We start from the raw sequence: 22,478 nt of genomic DNA on the forward strand, positions 1-22,478 counted from the left end.
CCCATCTCAAGATGACTATTTACGAGAAGGAGATGCTTGCGATTGTGCATGCGGTGACCAAATGGAGACCGTACTGGATCGGGCGATGCTTTCAAATCAAGACCGACCATAAAAGCCTAAAATATTTCTTGAAATGGAAGATATTTTCCCCCAAGCAGCAAAAATGGGTAACAAAGCTTCTTGGATATGATTATGAAATAATTTACAAAAAGGGGAAGAGAATATTGTTGTAGATGTGCTTTCGTGGCTATCCGAGCAAGCTGAATTTTCGGTCGTTTCACTTCTGACCAACGACTTCCTTGAGGATATTAAGAGGAAATGATAGAAAGATCCGGAGACTAGTAAAATTAGAAAAAAATTGGAGGAAATACCAAGCTCTGTGGCTCATTACATTTGGGACTCAAAAGAATTACGCTATAAGGGACGCATTATGCTTGTGCCAAATTCTACTTGCATAAAGATCATCTTTCAAGAGATGCATTCCACACCTACAGTCGGGCACTCCGAGTTCCTTAGAACCTATAATAGAATTAAGCAAAAATTTTATTGGGTAGGGATGAAAAATATTATTGCTAAATATGTGGCACAATGTGATGTATGTCAATGACATAAAAGCAAGATAGTGGCAAGTCCCGGAAAGCTACAACCTTTACCCGTTCCAAACTTAATATAGACTGATATATCAATGGACTTCATCGAAGGGCTTCCCTCATCATAAGGAAAAGGTATAATTCTTGTCGTAATTGATCGCCTTATAATGTATGCTCACTTTTGCGTTGTTCGTAATCCCTACACTACATCTAGTATTACTCGAATCTTTATAAAGAATATTGTAAAATTGCACGGGATGCCGAGATCTATTGTAAGTGATCATGATAGGGTCTTCACGAGCAGATTTTGGACAGAGTTATTCTAGATGCAGGGCACTAAATTGAAAATGAGTACGGTGTATCACCCACAAACCGACGGCCAGACTAAAGTGGTGAACAAGTGCTTGGAGACATATCTCATATGTTTCACTAGTGATCGGCCAAAAGAGTAGACAAAGTGGCTTCCTTGGGCTAAGTGGTGGTATAATGTAACTTATCATTCATCCACAAAATGTACTCTCCATGAGGCTATGTATGGCCGACCTCCCCCTATGATCCCAAAATTTGTGTTGAGCACCTCTAAAGTAGAACAAGTAGACAGAGAACTACAGAATAGAGACAAAATGCTGAAGTTGCTAAAAAATAATCTCACTGCAGCTCAAGCAAGGATGAAATAGCAATATGATCAACACAAAGGCGAAAGAGAATTTTCAGTTGGAGATTGGGTCTTCCTATGGCTCCAGCCATACAAGCAAACATCAATCTAGACCAAAGCATCTATGAATCTTTCACCTCGGTTCTATGAACCCTACCAAATTTTGGAGCGCATCGGAGCAGTAGCATAAATATTGGACTTACCCACCAGCTCCCGAATCTATCCAGTCTTCTATGTGTCATGTTTAAAGCTCAAGTTGGGACAAAACGAGATAGCCCAAAGTCATCTACCGAATATGACTACTTAAGGAGAACTCCAGACCCAACCAAGTGCCATTATCGATTGACGGATCATGACTCAACAATGATGACCCACTACAAAAGTGCTAATATAATGGGCAAACGTACCAACAGAAGATGCCACTTAGGAGAATTATGACGACTTGAAGATCAAATTCCTAGAATTCATGAATCGTTAACCTCAAGGACAAGACCAATTTGAAGAGTGTAGGTCTATTAGGACTCTAGCTAGGAGAGTCCTAATTGAGTTTCTTTAAAAGGGGCATTCATGTAAAACCTACATAGTCGACCCCTATTAAAGAGGTGAAGCGGCCGGCTAAGGTTAGGATTGTTTTGGAGGTTGTTTCTTAGAGAAATGTAAGGAGTTGGTTAGAAGTATGAGTCTTGAGTATGAGTCTTAAGTAGGAGTTGGTTAGAAGTTAGAGTCTTGAGTAGGAGTCCCATTAGGAGTTGGAGCTTAGAAGCCCTATAAATAATCATGTATTCATCCCCTTTTAACAAGGAATAGATGAATCTTTTTAGTAACCTTTGAGTAGCAACCTAGAGGAATAATCCCTTATAGAGTTCCAATGAGGTCAATCCCCTAAAGAGATTAACCCCAAGCTTGGAATTCTCAAGGGTTCTATCAATGTACTTCCACATAATATATCATATATATATATATATATATATATATATATATATATATATATATATATATATATATATATATACTCTCATATCACATGTCATAATACATATGTGTACTCTCACGCCATACGTCATAATATATACGTGCACTCTCAGTATGTCATAACATATACATACATATATTATATGTCATAGTATATTCGTGCACTCCTACACCATATGTCATAGAAAATAAGTGCACTCATACCGTGCATCATATAAGTATTCAAATGAGATATTTTTATCATAATTCATATATTTTTATGCTTATAAAATATATACATTTATATTTAGCTCATGACAATTATATCATTTAGAACATGCTTTTCAAAATATATTATACATAATATAATTTATACTACCACTATTTAGCATTGAATTAAATTTATACTTACTTGATTGAACTCAAAAATGATGACGTCAAAAAAATATCACATTCTTTAATAATCGAGTGTACTAGGAGTAATACACCTATCAATTTGGAACATAGGGTTATAAGATACCTTAATTAAGAAATCTCTCTTGAATTATCATTTTATAATAATTTATTATAATAATTCATAAAATAATTTAATAAAATCTCTTATAAAATAAACTATACCTAACCTAAAAATTTATCTAAATTCTACTATTAAATATTTTGATAATTCACTCTATAATCAAATAAACTAACTACTATCAGTCAAACTATCAAATAAACTAGCTAGTAGCAATCAAACCATCACACAATTCTACGAAGAAATTTTGCTGCACTATTCTATCTAATCAAACGATCTAGAATTTTATAAAAGTCTAGAAGACATATAAAACTAAATACATACCAAATTTTAACTTAAAACATAATTATTTGGAGGTTAAACTATTCTCGACTACCAATACTTATTTTATTCTGCTTAGATTAGGTTAGGACAAATTGAATTTATAAACCTTATATCTTGGTATATAGAGGTGATATTCACTCAATTCTAAATCTGATTGAACCCTAAGAGAATCTCTTAAAATATATTAAAAAGTTAGAGCCTAATTATATCTCTAAGGGGGTTAATTCAGCTTGAACAGAATCCGTTCTTAGAAAATAGAGGATTCTAAATACTTCAAATTGGGATAGTAATAACTCTATACATGAATCTCATATTAAAATCATACTAGAGGATTAGAACTATAAGAGAATCATCCAAAACATATAAAAAACTTATAGATAAATTTGAAGTTTAAGTTACTCAAAAGTAGCTGAAAATATCAACCTATAATATGTAAAACTGAAATGCTAAGTATAGTAAACGAAGAATTGGGTTTCTCTTACCTTAGTGTTCTTTAGAGCTGGGATTTCATAGCCTCTCTTAGATAAGCTAAGAGAATAACTATAAGCTAAGAGAATAATTAAAGAAGGAGATAAAGTTATTAAATCTCATATTTTGATGATGAAACCAATTGATAGTGTTTATCTGATGTGCGTTTAAGTGACGTAAGACTAGCTTCAATCAGAAAAGGCAAATCGATTAAAGTAGGAGGAATCAGAAGTTGAGTCGGAGCAAACATGTCAAAAGATTGGATGTCGAGTCGGAGGATTGGTCGATGTATCGGTAGAAGGTTTTAGTTTGTGAATTCGGGCATCAAGCCAAGAAGATCGGACACTTTGCCAAGGAGATTAGATGTTGCGAGAAGATAACATGCTAATTGGGCAATACGCCGAAGGAGAGGATGATGCATCGAAAGATCAGATGATGCTCCAGAAGAACCAATGACATGCTAGATGATATGTCATGGCTGATGAGTCAGCATGGCCTGGTCCATGGGTTGATGTCGGGAGTCTTCGGTCGGTTAAGCTAGTTGCCAAGGTCGGTCACACCCTTAGGACAAGATGCTGGCACTGGAATGTTGATTGGCGTCTCTCGGTCGGGATGCTGGTTGGCAGCTCTTAATCAGAATGGTCATGGCTCAGTGGGTGGCCGCTCTCCTGCACAAAAGACTCTCGTCGAGTGGTTGCCGACTTTGGCCCCTCAATGAGTAAGTTAGTGCTTGGTTGGTTTTGTTTGTTTTTACCTCCCCCTAGTCCAAATGCCTGTTGAATCTCGGATTTTGATGATGAAACTAATTGATAAGTATTTATGATTTGATATATGTTTTGAGTGATACAGGATGCTTCGATTAGGGAGAGATAATTAAAGTAGAAAAACACGTTAGAAGATTGGACGTCGAGCCGAAAGATCGGTTGACATATCAACAGAAGGCTTTGGGCTATGGATTCGAGCATCAGACTAAGAAGAGTAGATATTGTGCCAAGGATATCGGAGTTGCAGTAATCAACTGGCCGATTGGGCAATAGGCTGCAAGATCGGACGATGCGTTGAAGAATCGGATGATGCGTTGATGGACCAATGACATGCCGAATAACATGATTCATACTTAGTAATAATTGTCTAGATCAAAGTATGTTTTTGTGTGTGCAGGACTAACTACGATAGCAAGACATAAAGCAAAATGAAGTCCCGGAGTTAAGAACGCGATTTTGTTGGAAGTTCGAGAGTTCGTCGGAAGTCCGGACGTTCATCGGAAGTTCTGCCGAACCAACCAAGAAGTCTAGGAGCTTGCCAAAGAAGCTCATCGAAACTTGCCAAGAAGATCATCATGAAGTCTAGGAGCTTGCTGGGAGACCGTCGGAACATTGTCGAGAGATCATCCGAAGTTCGCCAGAAGATCGCCGGAAGCTCGCCGAAAGAAACCAAACTTATCTTGCTTCGATTATGTCTTAGGAATCGTAGTTAGCACATAATTGGAGTTAGGATTGGGAGGTAATCCCATCAACTCTGTAGGGGCTAACTAGGCCCAAAGTTGGGCTGGTTTAGGCCGGATTCAAGGCCCAACCAGGGTGCTGAAACCCTGGTCGGTAGTGGCACCACTTGGAGAACAGCACCCCAGGTATTTTGGGCAATGGTACCGCCCAGGCTTGGCAATGGTACCACCAGTAGTAATGCTACCCGCGGTGGTACCGCCTAGTGGCAGATCCTGCAGTGGTAGTACCGCCCAAGAACGACGATGGTACCGCCAATACCCAGGAAACCTAGGATGAGACCTTTTTAGGCTCCGAGTTTGAATCAACTTGAAGCCTATAAATGCCCCTCTCATCCCTGTTTAACTAATACAAGCATAGAGAATTTAAAAAGGGAAAAACACTATTGTAATATCTTATGAGAATCCTTCTCTTCTAGTCTAAGTGTTCTAAGTGTTAGAATAGTTTGAGAGAGGAGTGAGCACTTGTAAAAGTTATCTTCTAAACCTATGAAAAAGAGAAGAGGGGTGTAAGAAGAAGGTTAATCTTCACCTATTAAAGAAAGATCGATAGTGGATGTCGTGGCCTCAACGGAAGAGGAATCGATGGAGTGAATGTAGGTTACGACGATCGAACCACTCTAAAACTCGGTTTGCATTTCTATTTGAGCAATTTATCTTTACTACAAACTTTACTTGCTTACTACTTCAAATACATTTATGAACATGTTTCAAGTTAAGATCTTTACGAAACAGTTTTCGTCGGAATTAGGTTTAACGTACAAAGATTTTCGAACCAACGTAATTTTTACCACTGTACTAATTCACCCCCCCTCTTAGTGTCGACTCTTTCCTAACAGTTGGTATCAGAGCCTCATGATTTCTTATTTAGTTTAATACCTAAGAGAAATGACTCTTTTCAGCTTTCAAGAGGATCACTCTCTCATTTGTCCTCCCTTATTCAATGGGACGGACTACATATATTGGAAAACTCAAATGAGAGTTTTCTTGCTTTCTTTGGATTTGAACTTATGGAATATTATCAAAAGTGGTTTTTGAATATTTTCTCTTCTAATGAACCATTGGAATGATTTGGAGAAGAAGACTTTTTCCTTAAATGCTAGAGCTATGAATGCTCTAATTTATACTTTGGATAAAACTGAGTTTAGTCGGGTTTCTACTTGCAAAACGACTTTCGATATATGGCACACTCTCGAAATCATATATGAAGGCACTAGCAAAGTTAAAGATTCGAAAATCAATTTTTTAATACATGATTTTATACTTTTTCGAATGAAGCCAAGTGAAACCGTTATTGACATGTACACCCATTTTACGGATGCCGTCAATGGTTTAAAAGCACTTGATAGAAGATTTTTGGATTTTGAACTTGTAAACAAGATTTTACATTCTCTTAATAAGAGTTGGGATTCAAAAGTAACGGCTATTCATGAATCAAAAAACTTGAACCATTTTTCAATTGAAGAACTTATAGGGTCCTTGATGACCTATGAAAAATGTGCAATCATTTATGAATTAAGATCTTGTTTTTTGAACTCCCATATTTCTTCTTATCGTTTACTAAACAGGAAAATTTTCTAAATGAATCATGATTTTTTGGAATTATAATTTTTATGATTTATAATGAATTGAGAGATTTTATATGCATGAATTAATATCTTATTCTCCAACAAGATTGAATGAATTTTATCTATATCATGATTTCCTAAGAATTCTTTTCGTTATTTATTTAAGAGGAGATTTATTAAAATGAATCATGGTTTCTCCTGATTTCTTAAAAATTCTTTTTATAAATCAAGATTATCTACTATGATTCTTTCTTTTCGCTATTTGAGTTATCTAAAAAGAAATATAATATGTCTCTTGATATTCACAATTTATCTTTATGATTTGTATATCTCATCACCAAAATTCTCTTGATATTTTTCATGTGATGATATGAAATTATGCATGAAATACTCATGAATTTGTTGCCAAAATGATGTATCATGAATGCATGAATATCATGTATGATATGCCCATGGTGATTCATTTATTTATGTCATGCATGAAGTAAGGATACCATATGCAAAGTTTTAAAATTGTGCATGTTGTAAATTGAAACCATAATGATGCACAAACATATTGAAATAAAATTGATACTTTATCTTTGTCATGCTTTGAAAATTATTATAAAGGGAAAAGAATTACAACATTGTATTCTTCCCTTGTTTTTGACAATGACAAAGGGGGAGATAAAATTTTGCTAGCTTGCACTTTGCAAAGGAAGCAAAAATGACACTTTTCAAAAGAGAAGAAAGAGCTTGAAATCTTGAACATCACTATCTTGCCTATCTCAAGAAGCAAAACTTGCAACTTGCACATTGCTATAGGAAGCAAGAATCACTAGCTTACACACTTCAACAAAAAAGCTATCTTGCATTTGCTTTCAAAATTTTTGCTAGCTTGTATGTTATAAACATGCTATCTTACTACCTTGCATATCTAAAACTTGATAGCTTGCATGATGTAACACTTGCTAAATTTTTTAGCTTACAAATTGCATGATGATAAAACTTGATATTATGTTTTTCATGCAATGATTTGACATTATATCTCAAACACTTGATAGTTGAACTTCTCCTTTTTGTTGATGACAAAGGGGGAGAAGTATGATAATATTATGCATAAGTTTATGATAACATGTTGCTTGGATTTTTGAATCCAAGAGTTCTATCAATATGACATATTGATAGGGGGAGTTTGTTTAAACTCTGGGAGTTAAGGTTAACTCCGTCATCAATTGGTTGTCATCATCAAAAAGAGGGAGATTATTGAATCTTAGATTTTGATGATGAAACCAATTGATAAGTATTTATGATTTGATCTACGTTTTGAGTGATGCAGGATGCTTCGATCAGGGAGAGACAATTCAAGCAAGAAGAATCATGTTGGGCCGGAGGAAAACGTGTCAGAAGATTAGAGGTCGGGCCAAAGGATCGGTCGACGTATCGACAGAAGGCTTCAGGCCATGGATTCATGCAATAGGCCAAGAAGAGAAGATATTGTGCCAAAAATATCAGAGTTACGGAGATCAACTGGCTGATTGGGCAATAGGCTGCAAGATCGGACGATGCGTCGAAGAATCGTACGAAGCGTCGATGGACCAATGACATGCCGGACAACATGATTCATGCTTAGTAATAATTGTCTAGATTGAAGTATATTTTTATATATGCAGGATTAATTATGATAGTAAGGCATAAAGGAAAATGAAGTCCCGGAGTCAAGAATGCGATTTCATAGGGAGTTCGAGAGTTCGTCGGAAGTCCGAACGTTCGTCGAAAGTTCTACCGGAATCAACCGAGAAGTCCAGGAGCTTGCCAAAGAAACTCATCCGAACTCACCAAGAAGATCATCGTGAAGTCTAGGGGCTTGCTGGGAGACCACTGGAACATTGCCGAGAGATCGTCAGAAGTTCACGGGAAGATCGCCGGAAGAAACCGGACTTATCTTGCTTTTATTATGTCTTAGGAATTGTAGTTAGCACATAATTGGAGTTGGGATTTGGAGGTAATTCCATCAACTCTGTTAGGGGCCAATTGGGCTTGAACTTAGGTTGGTTTGGGCTGGACTCAAGGCCCAACCAAGGTGCTGAAACCTACCCGGCAATGGCACCACTTGGGGAACATCACCCCAGGTATTCTGGGCAGTGGTACCACCGGTAGTAATACTGCCAGTGGTAGCACCGCCTAGGAATGGCGATGGTACCGCCAGTACCCAAGAAACCTAGGCTGAGACCTTTTTAGGCTCCGAGTTTGAATCAACTTGAAGCCTATAAATACCCCTCTCAGCCCTAGTTAACTAACACAAGCATAGAGAATTTAAAAAAGAAAAAATATTATTGTAATCTCTTTTGAGAATCCTCCTCTTCTAGTCTAAGTATTAGAATAGTTTGAGAGAGTGAGTGCTTGTAAAGGTTGTCTCCTAAACTAGTGAAAAGGAAAAGAGGGGTGTAAGAAGGAGATTGATATTCACTTATTAAACGAAGATCGATAGTGGATGTCGGTGGCCTCAACGAAAGAGGAATCGATGGAGTGGATGTAGGTCATGATGACCGAACCACTATAAAACTCGGTTTACATTTATATTTGAGCAATTTATCTTTACTGCAAACTTTACTTTCTAACTTCTTCCAACACATTTATGAACGTGCTTCAAGTTAAGATCTTTACGAAACAGTTTTCGTTGGAATCGGTTTTAACGTACAAAGATTTTCGAACCAACGTAATTTTTACTACTACACTAATTCACCCCCCCATCTTAGTGCCCACTCGTTCCTAACAATGCCGACCAGGGGTTTTTATACTATTATATGAGGGTCGACCGTATGTGGGTTTGGCGTGGCAGTCGATCCTCGAGGGGCGAGATAGTATCTTTGTGCGGCCACTGTCCTGGGACACGTGGAACAGTGCCATACAGCACCGTCCCGAGCTTTCCTGGATGGGATGTACCGAGGAATGCCTTGGTATGGATTCTGGCTCAGTGCGTGGGATTGCTCCTCTTATTGACCTGGCGGTGGCATGGCGCAACATTGATTATGATGTGGCCTGGACCCAAAATATACATTATCACTTCTTCCCCCCCACTGAGGTGTGTCGTGTGGTCCTTGTGAGAGGGTGAGGGGCGTGCCTAGGTTGGAGTGCCACAGATGTATTGATTGCTTGCAAGGGGAAGTCGGGCTGGCTCATCGTGGGGCTGCTCGGCAGGCGGTGCCCTGTGCTTTGGGAAGGGTTGCAATTGTTGGCCGGGCGGTTGGGCCCATACAGGATGATACTGGCGAGTCGCTAGTCAAGGGATCGAGCTACATGACTGTCACGCCCTCCGAATTTAATTCTTATTTAGGAGGTGTGAACCTAATTCAAGATTGATAATATTTAATTCAACAAACAATCCAGGATCCAATCACACATTTGAGGTCACTAATAAAAACATTCAAGTCATTTACCTCTACAATCCATAATTCATAAAATCTGTGCAGTTTATAATCATAAATCATGTCACTAGATGATTCTTAAAATCCAAAAGCAACTTAACTAAATCATAACTATATCATAAATCCATAAGCGCGGTGATTAATGCAATCACAAAACCAACATGTACTACATGTTTATATCAGTACACAGTTTAGACTTAACATTTTCAAAATCCTGACATAAGAGGTACTTTTCAAATATTTGCAAGATACATCAATCTAGATTTGTCATTGATATTTCATTAGACCCAAAAAGAACTTATACAACATCAACCTATCAAGTACAAATTATTTGCCCCAAAATCTTCTAGTCTTCCACTGCCTCAACCCAATTTACACATTTTAGTGAGCGATAAGCTATCCTGAAAAATTTATATAGCAACGGGGTGAGCATATAAAGCTCAGCAAATGACTAACATATCCATAGCAAAGAGGACAGTTTTCAAACAAATGAGGTATCAAAATACAAAGCAGAGATACAAGATGAAATAGTAGCATGTTTTGTTTGAATGCAGAATTACAATATCGTATCGTTCGAAGCACGTTTTATTCATACAATCGAGGAAAGATAATTGGAGCATATCATTAGCATAAGAAGCATATCGATGACATATGGTAGTTTTCGAGGTATAACAAAGACTTATAACATTACAAAAATATATCAAAGAACAAAACATGAATAGAAGCTCAAATGTCACATGACGATACATTCATTTCATTCTTATCCAAAGCATGCATAGAAACATAGCCAAAGCTTTGGATATCATATCAAACACATAGAAGGTGAAGTGGGATCATAATATAATATGGTCCATCAATTTCTAAATGACCACCAAACATAAGTCTCCCACGTCTGGGAGCTCCATCCACCCACGTCTGAGTGAAGTCATAGGGAGCCGGCAGAGCATCGCAGGCTCTAAGCAAAACTCCCTTTACCATTTCTGGCAAAGGTTCACATTTATCCCACAAACATTGGAGTACAAAGGGATAGTATGAATAATGAAATTAGCATATATTGGAAGCACATGCGGAACAATGAAATGTACATATGCCTTTCGAGTCAATACGATACAAACATAATCTTTCACAAATATATTCAGATTTGAAAGGAAGCAAGAGCAAGAGCATACAAGGATTTCAAGAAATCACATATAGCTCTATTGAAATAAGAAAGTTAGGTGAATTCAATGGCCAATGAAATGAAACTGGAAGAGGCACATATCGAAAGCAAATGCGGAACAATGGGATGCATGTGCCGAATCATTACGATGCAAACATGAACTTTAGATGATAGCTGCAGATGTACAAATAAATAAAGGACAAAAGTATACAGGAATTTAAGGTAATAATGTAAAGTTTAACTGAAGTAAGAGTTTTTACCAAAATCGATTTCTGAAGAGAAGTAACAAGGAAAGCCGAAATCGACCAAAGCTCGATTCTGGCAGAATTTGATAGGAACATTATATGAATTATTTGGATAACCAATTATGCTCCAATTTATACAAAATAGGTGTCATTAGAAATCTTTGTCAATCTAGTTTTAGGCAAATCAAGTTTTACAAGATTTGGAATTTACAACAGGGAGTTACAGATAATTTCGTAGCAAAAGGTCTGAAAATATTAGCTCTGATTTACTGAATCCATAGGGTCGATGAAAGCAGATGTTTCAGTTAGCAATTCTTATCCAAAAATTTCAAATCAGGTATATACAGAAATAATTTTGAGTCTAGCTTCGAATAAATCATACTTTGTATGAATCTGAGTTCACAGCAGAATGTTATAAGTAGTTAAGCAACAAGAGGTCAGAAATTTTAGTCCCTATTTTGTAGAATCTGTAGGGTTAATTTAAACAGAATTCTTAGTAGGCAATTAAACTCCAAATCATTTGATCTTAGTATCAAAATAAAGATTTTTTTGTCTACTTTCAAATGGAATAAGTCTTGTCTAAATTAGAGTTTATTACAAAATGTTATGACCGAAACATTACATAGAGGTCAGATTACCGAAAAATTACAGATTCATAGCTTTATATCAAAACGAAAGAAGGTCTGGTTCTCAGTTGAAATCTTTCAAATTTTGCAGAATAAAAATGGAAATAGAGATTAAGGTTACTATGGGATGGGGTTAGAACACTTGCCTTAAAATTATTTGAATCCCAAATGTGAGAAAATTGATGAAAAACCTCAAGCTCTTCTTCTTCTTCTTCTTCTTCTTCTACTTCTTCATCTTTTCTCAAACTCACATTGGCTGCAACTCTTCAGGTTTATTTTCTTTAACCTTTCATCTAATTATTTGGGTTTTGGCTAATGCAAAAGTTGCAAGGTGTCATGCATGCATGAAAAGGGCTAGGTGTCATCTTTAGAGTAAAGATAAGTGGCACCAACCTTAGGTTAGCTAGTGACACATGTCCACTATTATTTTTTTTTTTACTTAAATCTAAATCTTTCATAAATTATATCAAACTTCTAATATTTACTCTTAGGTCCCTAGCCATAAATTTTTAATATAATATCATTTAATATTAAATAATTATTAAATAATCCTTATTTTTACAAACAAACCTTTTACTAAATTTTTAAAAAATGGGGGATGTTACATTCTCCCCTCCTTAAAGAAAAATTTAGTCCTCTAAATTTATCATACCTCATTCGACAAAAAGATGAGGATAAGCTTTCATCATTTCTTCCTCAAGCTCTCAAATTGTTTCCTCTCCAAAATGATATCTCCAGATCACTTTAACTAGAGGGATAACCTGATTCCTCAAGATCTTTTCTTTTTTTTTATCAACAATCTGAGTGGGCTCTTCCACATAAGACAAGTCTTTATCAATCACCATTGACTCATACTTAATGATATGAGAGGGATCAGGTATATACTTTATGATCATTGAAACATGAAATATATCATGGATATGGCACAATGATGGTGGCAAGGCAATCCCGTAAGCGACAGAACCAACCCTCTCAAGAATCTCAAAAGGTCCAATAAATCTTGGGCTTAACTTTCCTTTCTTCTCAAATCTTACAATGCCTTTAGAAAGGGAGACCTTCAAGAATACAAAATCCCCGGATTGAAACTCAATATTTCGTCTTCTGTTATCAGCATAACTCTTTTGACGACTCTGAGCAGTCTTTAACCTTTTTCTTATAAGTTGAATTTTCTCAGTAGTCTCTTGTACTTTTTCTGGTGCTAATAACTTTCTATCGCCAATTTCTTCCCAACATATAGGCGTCCTGCACTTTCGCCCATATAAAGCTTCATAAGGAGTCATCTGAATACTTGAATGATAACTATTATTATAAGTGAACTCAATAAGAGAGATATCTTTATCCCATTCACCTTTCCAATCCATAACATAGGCTCGAAGCAAATCCTCAAGTGTTTGAATGGTTCTTTTTGATTGACCATTAGTTTGAGGGTGATAAGCAGTGCTAAACTTGACTTTAGTGCCAATAGATTCCTGTAAACTTCTCCAAAATCTAGATAGAAATCTGGAGTCTCTGTCAGAGATTATCTCCTTTGGAACACCATGAAGTCTTACTATTTCATTTATATATAAATCTACAAGCCTATCAAGAGAATAAGTCATATTGATCGGTAGAAAATGTGCAGATTTCGTTAACCTATCAATAATAACCCAAATAGCATCATGCTTTCTAGAAGTTCGGGGTAGTCCTGAAATAAAGTCCATGGTAATACATTCCCATTTCCATTCAGGAATATCTAAAGGTTGCAACAAACCTCTAGGTCTTTGGTGTTCTGCTTTGATTTGCTGATAAGTCAAATACTTTGAAACATATATTGCAATCTCCTTCTTCATGCCTTCCCACCAATAATGACTTTGGAGATCTCTATACATCTTAGTGCTACCAGGATGCATGGTGTACTTTGAATTATGACCATCCCTCAGGATTTGATTTTTGATATCTGAGTCATTTGAAACACATATTCTATTTCTAAATCTCAATAGGCCATCCTCTGAAACTCGAAAATTCACTTTCAATCCCTTTTCTACTTCATTCCTTAAGCAGATCAAGCGTCGATCTCGTAGTTGTCCTCCTTTAATTTGTTGAATGAGATCAGATTGCACTTGGATGGAGGCCATTAATATCATTGAGTCTTGCCCTTTTCTCATAACATTCGAATCATAATTCCCTTCTAATAACTTCAATTGCTTCACAACCAAAGTCGCCATAAAACTTATAGATTTTCTACTAAAGGCATCTGCTACAATATTCGTTTTACCCGGGTGATAATGAATAGTAAAATCATAATCCTTTAGAAGTTTTATCCATCTTCTTAACTAACACCGGAGCACCCCATGATGAAACACTAGCACCAGAGCACCCTTATCTAATAGTCCTTGTAGTTGCTTTTTCAATTCCACTTACTCAAATGGTGTCATTCTATAAAAAGGCTTAGATATTGGAATTGTCCCAAGGACTAAATCAAAAGCAAATTCACCCTCTTTGTCTAGAGGTAATCCAAGCAAGTTATCTGGAAATACATCAGGCAAAGAGGTAAATCATGTCCAATACTCTCAAAATAAAAGATGAGATGATCTAGTATACAAAAAGTGATCATTTTGTATAACACTCTATACTGGTATGATTGGAAAATAGTCAACTCATACTTAGTATAATATCAAAACTCCAAATATCTAGGAGAACCAAATCAACAAGAAGTTTGTGTTCTCCAATAGAAATCAAACAAGATGACCAAATCGAGTTTGTTATCAAACAATCCCCAATAGTCGTATTTACATATAGCATATAATCCAGTGGTTTAGGATGAATGCCCATGTGATAAGCAAAATATTACGAAACAAATCATAGATGAGACACATGGTCAAACAAATATTTGCATTCTTTCAGAAACATGAATAGTACCTTCGACCACTAATTCAGAAGCTTTAGAATCATATTCCGTGATAACATACACTCTGACATGGGTTGTTGACTTAGGAGGCAGTGGCTCTTTCATCTTGTTCAGTGAGCAATCTCTTACTTTATGATCTAATTTCCCGCAAGCAAAATAAGCTCCAATCGTCTGAAAACATTGACTTGTTTCATGATTTAATCCACATTTAGCACATGAATGAGTCCTCTATGGTGGTTTTTCTTTCTCAAATCTAGACATCTTGACCCTCTTATAACTTGTTTCAGATTCATTCCCTCTCTTACTTTTGCTGATAAACTTCTTATCTTTCTTGTCCCTGATTTCTTGAATTTCCTCCAAGTCTCTTTCAATTATCAAAGCCCTTTCGACCACATCGGCATAAGCTTGGAGTTTTAATGCTGATATTCGACTTCTTATAGCTGGCCTTAGACCCCTTTCAAATTTCTTTGCTTTTCTAATTTCATTATCAGTTATATGAGTGGCAAATCTGGAGAGCTCAGTGAATTTGGATTCATACTTTGCAACTGTCAAATTTCCCTACATGAGATCCAAGAACTCCAATTCTTTCTGCTCTCTAATACAATCTGGAAAATATTTATCGTTGAACTTTTCTATGAATGCCTTCCATGTGATTGGCTCATGTTCGATTTCAGAAATCCATTTAATCATTCTCCACCAGTGCTCGGCCTCTCCTTCCAACATAAAGGCTGTAAGAGAAACCTTTTGGTCTTCAGGGCAATTTAAGACATCAAATATTTTTTCTGTCTGCATCATCCATCGTTCTGCAGTCATTGGATCAGGGTCACCACTAAAACTAGGAGGACTAAGCTTCTTAAACTATTCAATTCCCAACCCAGTATGGTTTGATGCTCCCGTTCTATTATTTCCTCCTTGGTGGACTTGTTGTTGCATCACTTGTGTCATAGTCTCCAGAGTTCTCATAATTCCACTTAATTGATTAGTAGTAGATGTAATAGGAGAACCATATGTCCTCGTCATCCTCGCTTCCTAAAAACAACAAAAGAGATTATTTTTTTTGATCAATATCTGAATAAAATTCACTAAACCACCAAATTCTTTTGTGTATCTAGCATATCAAAATAATAATAATAATAATAATAATAATCTTAGTGATCCTCAAATCAAACTCTCATACCACTCTAACACGCCCCCCAAATTTAATTCTTATTTAGGAGGTGTGAACCTAATTCAAGATTGATAATATTTAATTCAACAAACAATCCAGGATCCAATCACACATTTGAGATCACTAATAAAAACATTCAAGTCATTTACCTCTACAATCCACAATTCATAAAACCTGTGCTGTTTATAATCATACATCATGTCACTAGATGATTCTTAAAATCCAAAAGCAACTTAACTAAACCATAACTATATCATAAATCCATAAGCGCGGTAATTAATGCAATCACAAAACCAACATGTACTACATGTTTATATCAGTACACAGTTTAGACTTAACATTTTCAAAATCCTGACGTAAGAGGTACTTTTCAAATATTTGTAAGATACATCAATCTAGATTTGTCATTGATATTTCATTACACCCAAAAAGAACTTATACAACATCAACCTATCAAGTACAAAATATTTGCCCCAAAATCTTCTAGTCTTCCACTGCCTCAACCCAATTTACACATTTTAGTGAGCGATAAGCTATCCTGAAAAATTTATATAGCAACGGGGTGAGCATATAAAGCTTAGCAAATGACTAACATATCCATAGCAAAGAGGACAATTTTCAAACAAATGAGGTATCAAAATACAAATGACTAATATTTTTATTACATAATTTCATCATTATGCATCGTCATATTTTCAAATTCGAATATGCGCAATTTCAAAACTATCCATTTCATTTTTCATGCATGATACAAATAAATCAATCATCATTATGAGCAAATCATACATGATATTCAAGCATTCATCATACAACATTTTGGCAACATGATCATAGCTTTTCAATTGATGGTATCTAAATGTCAAAGTTCATTACATCCTATCATGCATGATCATTAACTTCTCATTTGTATTTCATGCATAATTTCATTTCATCACATTAGGAACATCAAGAAGAATTAATTGGGTGATGAGATAAATATTTCATGAATACACGAAATTATATAAAAATCATATCATTAGCATTTCATGCATTCATATCATCACATGAAGAATATCAAAAAGAATTTTAGTGATGAGATGCATAAATAGTAAACATAAATTTTGAATATCAAGAGACATATTATGATTCTTTTTGAATAACTCAAATAGTGAAAAGAAAGAATCATAATAGACAATCTTGATTTATAAAATAAATTTTCAAGTTATAATTTTCAGAAATCAAGATAAAAATCGTGGTTAGATGAAACTCATACAAATCATCAAAATCATCAAAATCACTTTTAAGATGATCAAATAGATTCATTAAAGTCAATAGGACAGAGAAAAAGAATTTTTAAGAAAAATACTTTTCTCTTTTTAGTTGTTTCAATTTATGTGATTGATTATATATTAGCATGCTCAAATATTTGTTCTTATGTTAAAACCATGCATCAACGTTTAGGATCGAAAAATAAATTTTGTCAAGAAAACCATCAAGATCAATAAACCATAAAAATCATCATGTATAACTTTAAAATCTCATGCATAAAATCGTCAAATCGTGGTATCAAAATTTTAATATTTTCATTACAACTTTATGCATCATTAAGTATACAATCGTCAAGTATGACACTTACACTATTTCATATAAGCATGCCTATTTTATTTATGTCAAATCTAAACATGCATCATAATTTTTTTTAACCGAAAAAGCCACTTTTATTATCGTAAAAATCGATAATCCATAAATCATAAAAATCAATATGCATCATTTCGAAAGAAAACTCATTAAGCATGATCATTATGCATTACTTCAAATCAAACATGATTTCATTTATTTTCAAAATATTCATCATGATAGGACATACAAGGCAAAGAAATCATTAAACATAAAGGATATTCATCAATCATGGTTTCATTGAGCATAAGGTATTTTGAACCAAAATCATTTTGTTATTTGTTGTAGTCATTCATTTTTTCTTTTTAGGTGAATTTATCTTTTCATACTTAGTTTTCCATACAAAAGCCATGCATCATCATTAAGCATGATATTAAACTTCTTAATATTTTCATTAAAACATCAAGCATGATTTCAATCAAAATCGGAAATTATCAAGATACACATTTTTTCTTTTTAAGAAAAACATACATATGATCATTAGATTTAAATCTACCATTTTATTCCATTAACATAAAACATGTAATTTTTATTATTATTTTCAAAATTATGATCATGATCCTATTTTTGTATTTTTAATTTTTTAAACATGTAATTTTCAAGAAAAATAATTATTCAAAAAAAATGCATCATGGAAAACATCAAGTAATATCAAAATAAATTAAGGGGGTTTCGATTACCTCATCATTGAAAGCAGTTAAGGCATAATTTGCCACCTCACCTTTCTTGATTTTCTTCTCATCTTCGGAGGATCTCGATTCATCCTAATTTTTGTTCTTCTTTTTGCGTTCAAAGTAAGTAGTTCCGTTCTTTTTGCTTTTTAATTATTATTTCATTTGTCCCAAATCCTTCCTGTTCTTTAGAAGGTTGTTATCGAGTTCCCTTTTTGCCACATTGTTCATTTCGTAGGTCATTAGAGACCCAATAAGTTCTTCGAGAGGAAATGTTTTAAGGTCCTTGGCCTCTTGAATGTGCTAGTCATAAGTGCCCAGCAAGCCAATCACGTGAGTGATGGCACGTGTGACTTGATACAGAATCTTTTTGCTTATTATATTTTTGGCGTATATCACTTTATAACTATTGCATAAATGCATATGTATTGTGATGTCCTTAGATTTGTGCAATGGGAATCGGATCGTGATGAGATCACGATAATGAGATCGATTCACCTTTAAACACATATCCTAAATAATCCCGGTCATAGGTTACTCGAGAGGGACATCGTGATAACCGGATAGACTGGTGTGCTGTATACCCGTCCATATGATGGATGCAGCTGGTCTCATAGCTGCTCGTGTAGGGACACTAGGGATACAGTACAGGTGCTCATTGGAGAATGAGTTCACTGATTGATCCGCTTACGGAATGCTGGATGGTTGATGATGCCTTATTGTCAGACAACGATTCCGTAGTCCTAGTGGTGTATCTGGTTCTTAGACTTGAGACACCAAGGATGTCCTGTATGAGTGCTCCACTCTTTGATACCAGACTTATAGGTTTGGCTGTTCCCAGATCTAGTACAGCTGGTCATTGGGAGTGGTAGTCGACCTTACGAGGGCTATTGAGTGTCGATAGAGGATCATCCACTCTCGGTATCATGAGAGGAATATCCCATGTGTTCTTGCTCAGACAAATCCCTGGCCAGGGTCATTCGGGTTGAGAGAGAAAGAGTTCTCCGGGAGAATCCGATTAGAGCGAGACTCAAGTAGAAACCGTATGGGTCTGACAGCACCATGCTCGATATACGGTCTCTGGGATATTAGATGGATGAGGGACTATAGGTACATGGTAACTGAGGACAGACAGGTCCAATGGATTGGATTCCCCTGTATCGTCTGGGGACTACGGCGTAGTGGCCTAGTACTTCCGTAGTCGATGAGTCGAGTGAATTATTACAGAGATAATAATTCACTTAGTTAGAAGGAGTTCTGACAGGTATGACTCACGGCCAGCTCGATATTGGGCCTAGAGGGTCACACACATATGGTAGGCATTGCGATGAGTAGAGGTTCGGATATGAGATATCCGACGGAGCCCTTGTCTTATTGGATGCAGATCCAATACCCACTAGGGAAAGGACCCATTAGGGTTTTGACACGGGATCTCTATAAATAGGAGGGATTCACAGCCTCATAGGCTAGAGTCTTTGCTTGCCCTTCCTATTCTCCTCTCCCTCTCCACCTCAGAGTAGGCCTGGAGTTTTGAGGAGCGTCGTCGCAACCCTGCTGTGTGGATCACCGCTAGAGAGGAGGACGCTTGACCTCCTTCACCCTCTCCTGAGGATCTGCAAGGAAACAGGGATATACGATCTCCCTAGGTAACACAATCTCTATACGCAGTTTTGTGTTTTGCGGATTTTGCGCACCAATCTTCGCACGACGACGAACATCTTTTTGGGAATCGGGGATTTTTGTTTTCTTGTTCTTCCGCTGCGCATATGATGTCGCCCCCCATGATTTCTCAACAGTGGTATCAGAGCAAGGAAGGGCAGCAACAGTTGCTGCCCTCGATCTGCATGCCTACAGCCAGCCGCAGCCGCAGCCAGGCAGCACAGCGCCGGCGCATGCGCAAGCGCTGTGCTTGCAGTAGCCGGCCGGCGATCTGCTTGCAGCAGGCTTGCGGTCGGCGGGGCTGGGAGCCCGCTCGGTAGAAGCGCCTGCGGCCACTGAGCCCGCGGGCAGAGGCGCCGCGGGGCAGCAGCGCGGGCTGAGGCACCGCAGGGCAGCGGCGCCTGTGGCCGCTGCTCCCACGGGCAAAAACCCCGCAGGGGTGGCCGCCAGCGAGACAGCACCACCTGCGGGCGCTGACTCGCGGGCAGAACCGCCCGCGAAGGCGGCGGCAGCGACCCCAGCGGGCGTGCCACCTGCAGGCGAGGGCAGTGCCCTCGCCCTCGCCGCACAGGCCGCCGCCAGCAGGGTGGCGGCGGCTGCGGCGCAGCAGCGAAAAGGGGAAAGGGTATTAGGGTTTTCTGCGCAAAAGACAGTTTTGCCCCTCGGAATTTGAGAAATTCCAGTTTCTGTCTTTTGTCCAAATTATGAAAATACCCTTAGGAATTGAGAAATTCCCTATATATCCCTGATTTCAGAAAATATTAATTAATTAAAAGGTTTAGTTGATTATTATTTTTATTTAGTAGTCCTACATAATGACGATTATTTATACATGTGATGTATGATGAGTGGACGGATGATCATGGACCGTGTGATGTGTGTACTTGTGATTATTATTATTGAGGTCTGCGAACCTCCATTATATTTCTCGTTTATTGTCGGGCCTGCGTGCCTATGATTAAGTTGTAATCACATGAGGAGGCGCAGCAGGAGCGTGGATGCGATAGCGGGACCCACGAGACGGACGATCGTGATGCATGGAGATGCATCAAGATGTCGACGAAACTGACGAGGACGAGATGGACGATCACAAGGCATGGAGATGCACCGTTGCACACATAGATCTTGATGTGAGTGATTAGGCCTACTGGCTCGGGCCTAATCATATTAGGTTGTGGTCCATGATCATCTGGTGTGATTGCTTATACACATACTAGATATGTATATATATTTGCATGCGATGTAGATATATATTAAATATGTACATGTGTGACATGTCATAATAGGAGACCAAATCATAGAAACATCTCTCGATAATATTAAGTCGGTAAACGTGAGGCAATTAGATTGACCCACGTGGCCTTCCATCGTTATGAGTAGGAACCGAATCCCGGTGTAGGTTGAGTTGGTCGAGTCCCTCGAGACTCACCTATATCGCGATTCGCTATCTTGCTTACGACATAGAGATGTCACCGGTGACCTGAGGGCATGATATGCTTGGTCGAGTCCCTCGAGGGTATATCATCAAATCAGACTCATCTTGTAACGAAGGTGTTGACTTAACCGAGCATCATGGTTGGTCGAGTCCCTCGAGGCCATGGTGATTCGGAGGCCGAACAGGACGGGAATCACAAGGAGTTGTGATCGGCAAGAGTTGTCTACCTTTTAGGCTTAGTGTGATTGGTCGAGTCCCTCGAAGTTACACTAAGACGCTGATTAGATCCTGATCCCCACTAGAAGTCTGCCGGAGACTTCCGTTTCACGTGCTGAGGGTGTCGCGTGACTCGTTAGTAAAATAGTGGGAGCATATTAAGATAGAAGTCCATATCTTGATAGTTTATTTCTTGCAAAATCTGCATGTTATTCATTTTTGCTACATCTTTATTTTCAGAAAATGTCGCTTTCAAATCCCTTACGTGGCATACTTGATGTCAACCGCCTCACTGGTCCAAATTATACGGATTGGCTCCGTAACTTGAGAATTGTTCTCACAGCGGAGAAAATCGTGTACGTCCTTGATACAGTGATGCCTACGCCCGAAGAAGGGGCAAGCGAGGATGAGATCGCTCGCTACGTGAAGTACATTGATGACTCCACTCTTGCTTAGTGCTATATGTTGGGCTCTATGACTCCAGAGTTACAGAGACAACATGAAAAGATGGATGCCAGATCCATTCTCCTACATGTCCGTAAATTGTTTGAGGAACAGGGAAGGACTCAACGATATGAGATATCCAAGAGCCTTTTCCGCGCTAGGATGACTGAGGGGACACCGGTTCAGAACCATGTCCTAAAGATGATTGAGTGGATAGAGAAACTCACAGGTCTAGGAATGGTCCTAGAGGATAACTTGTGTGTGGACATTGTGCTTCAGTCCCTACCAGATTCCTTTTCACAGTTCATAATGAACTTTAATATGAACAAGCTTG

This window comes from Musa acuminata, chromosome BXJ3-10 (assembly GCF_036884655.1).
Source record: "Musa acuminata AAA Group cultivar baxijiao chromosome BXJ3-10, Cavendish_Baxijiao_AAA, whole genome shotgun sequence".
Taxonomy (NCBI): Eukaryota; Viridiplantae; Streptophyta; class Magnoliopsida; order Zingiberales; family Musaceae; genus Musa; species Musa acuminata.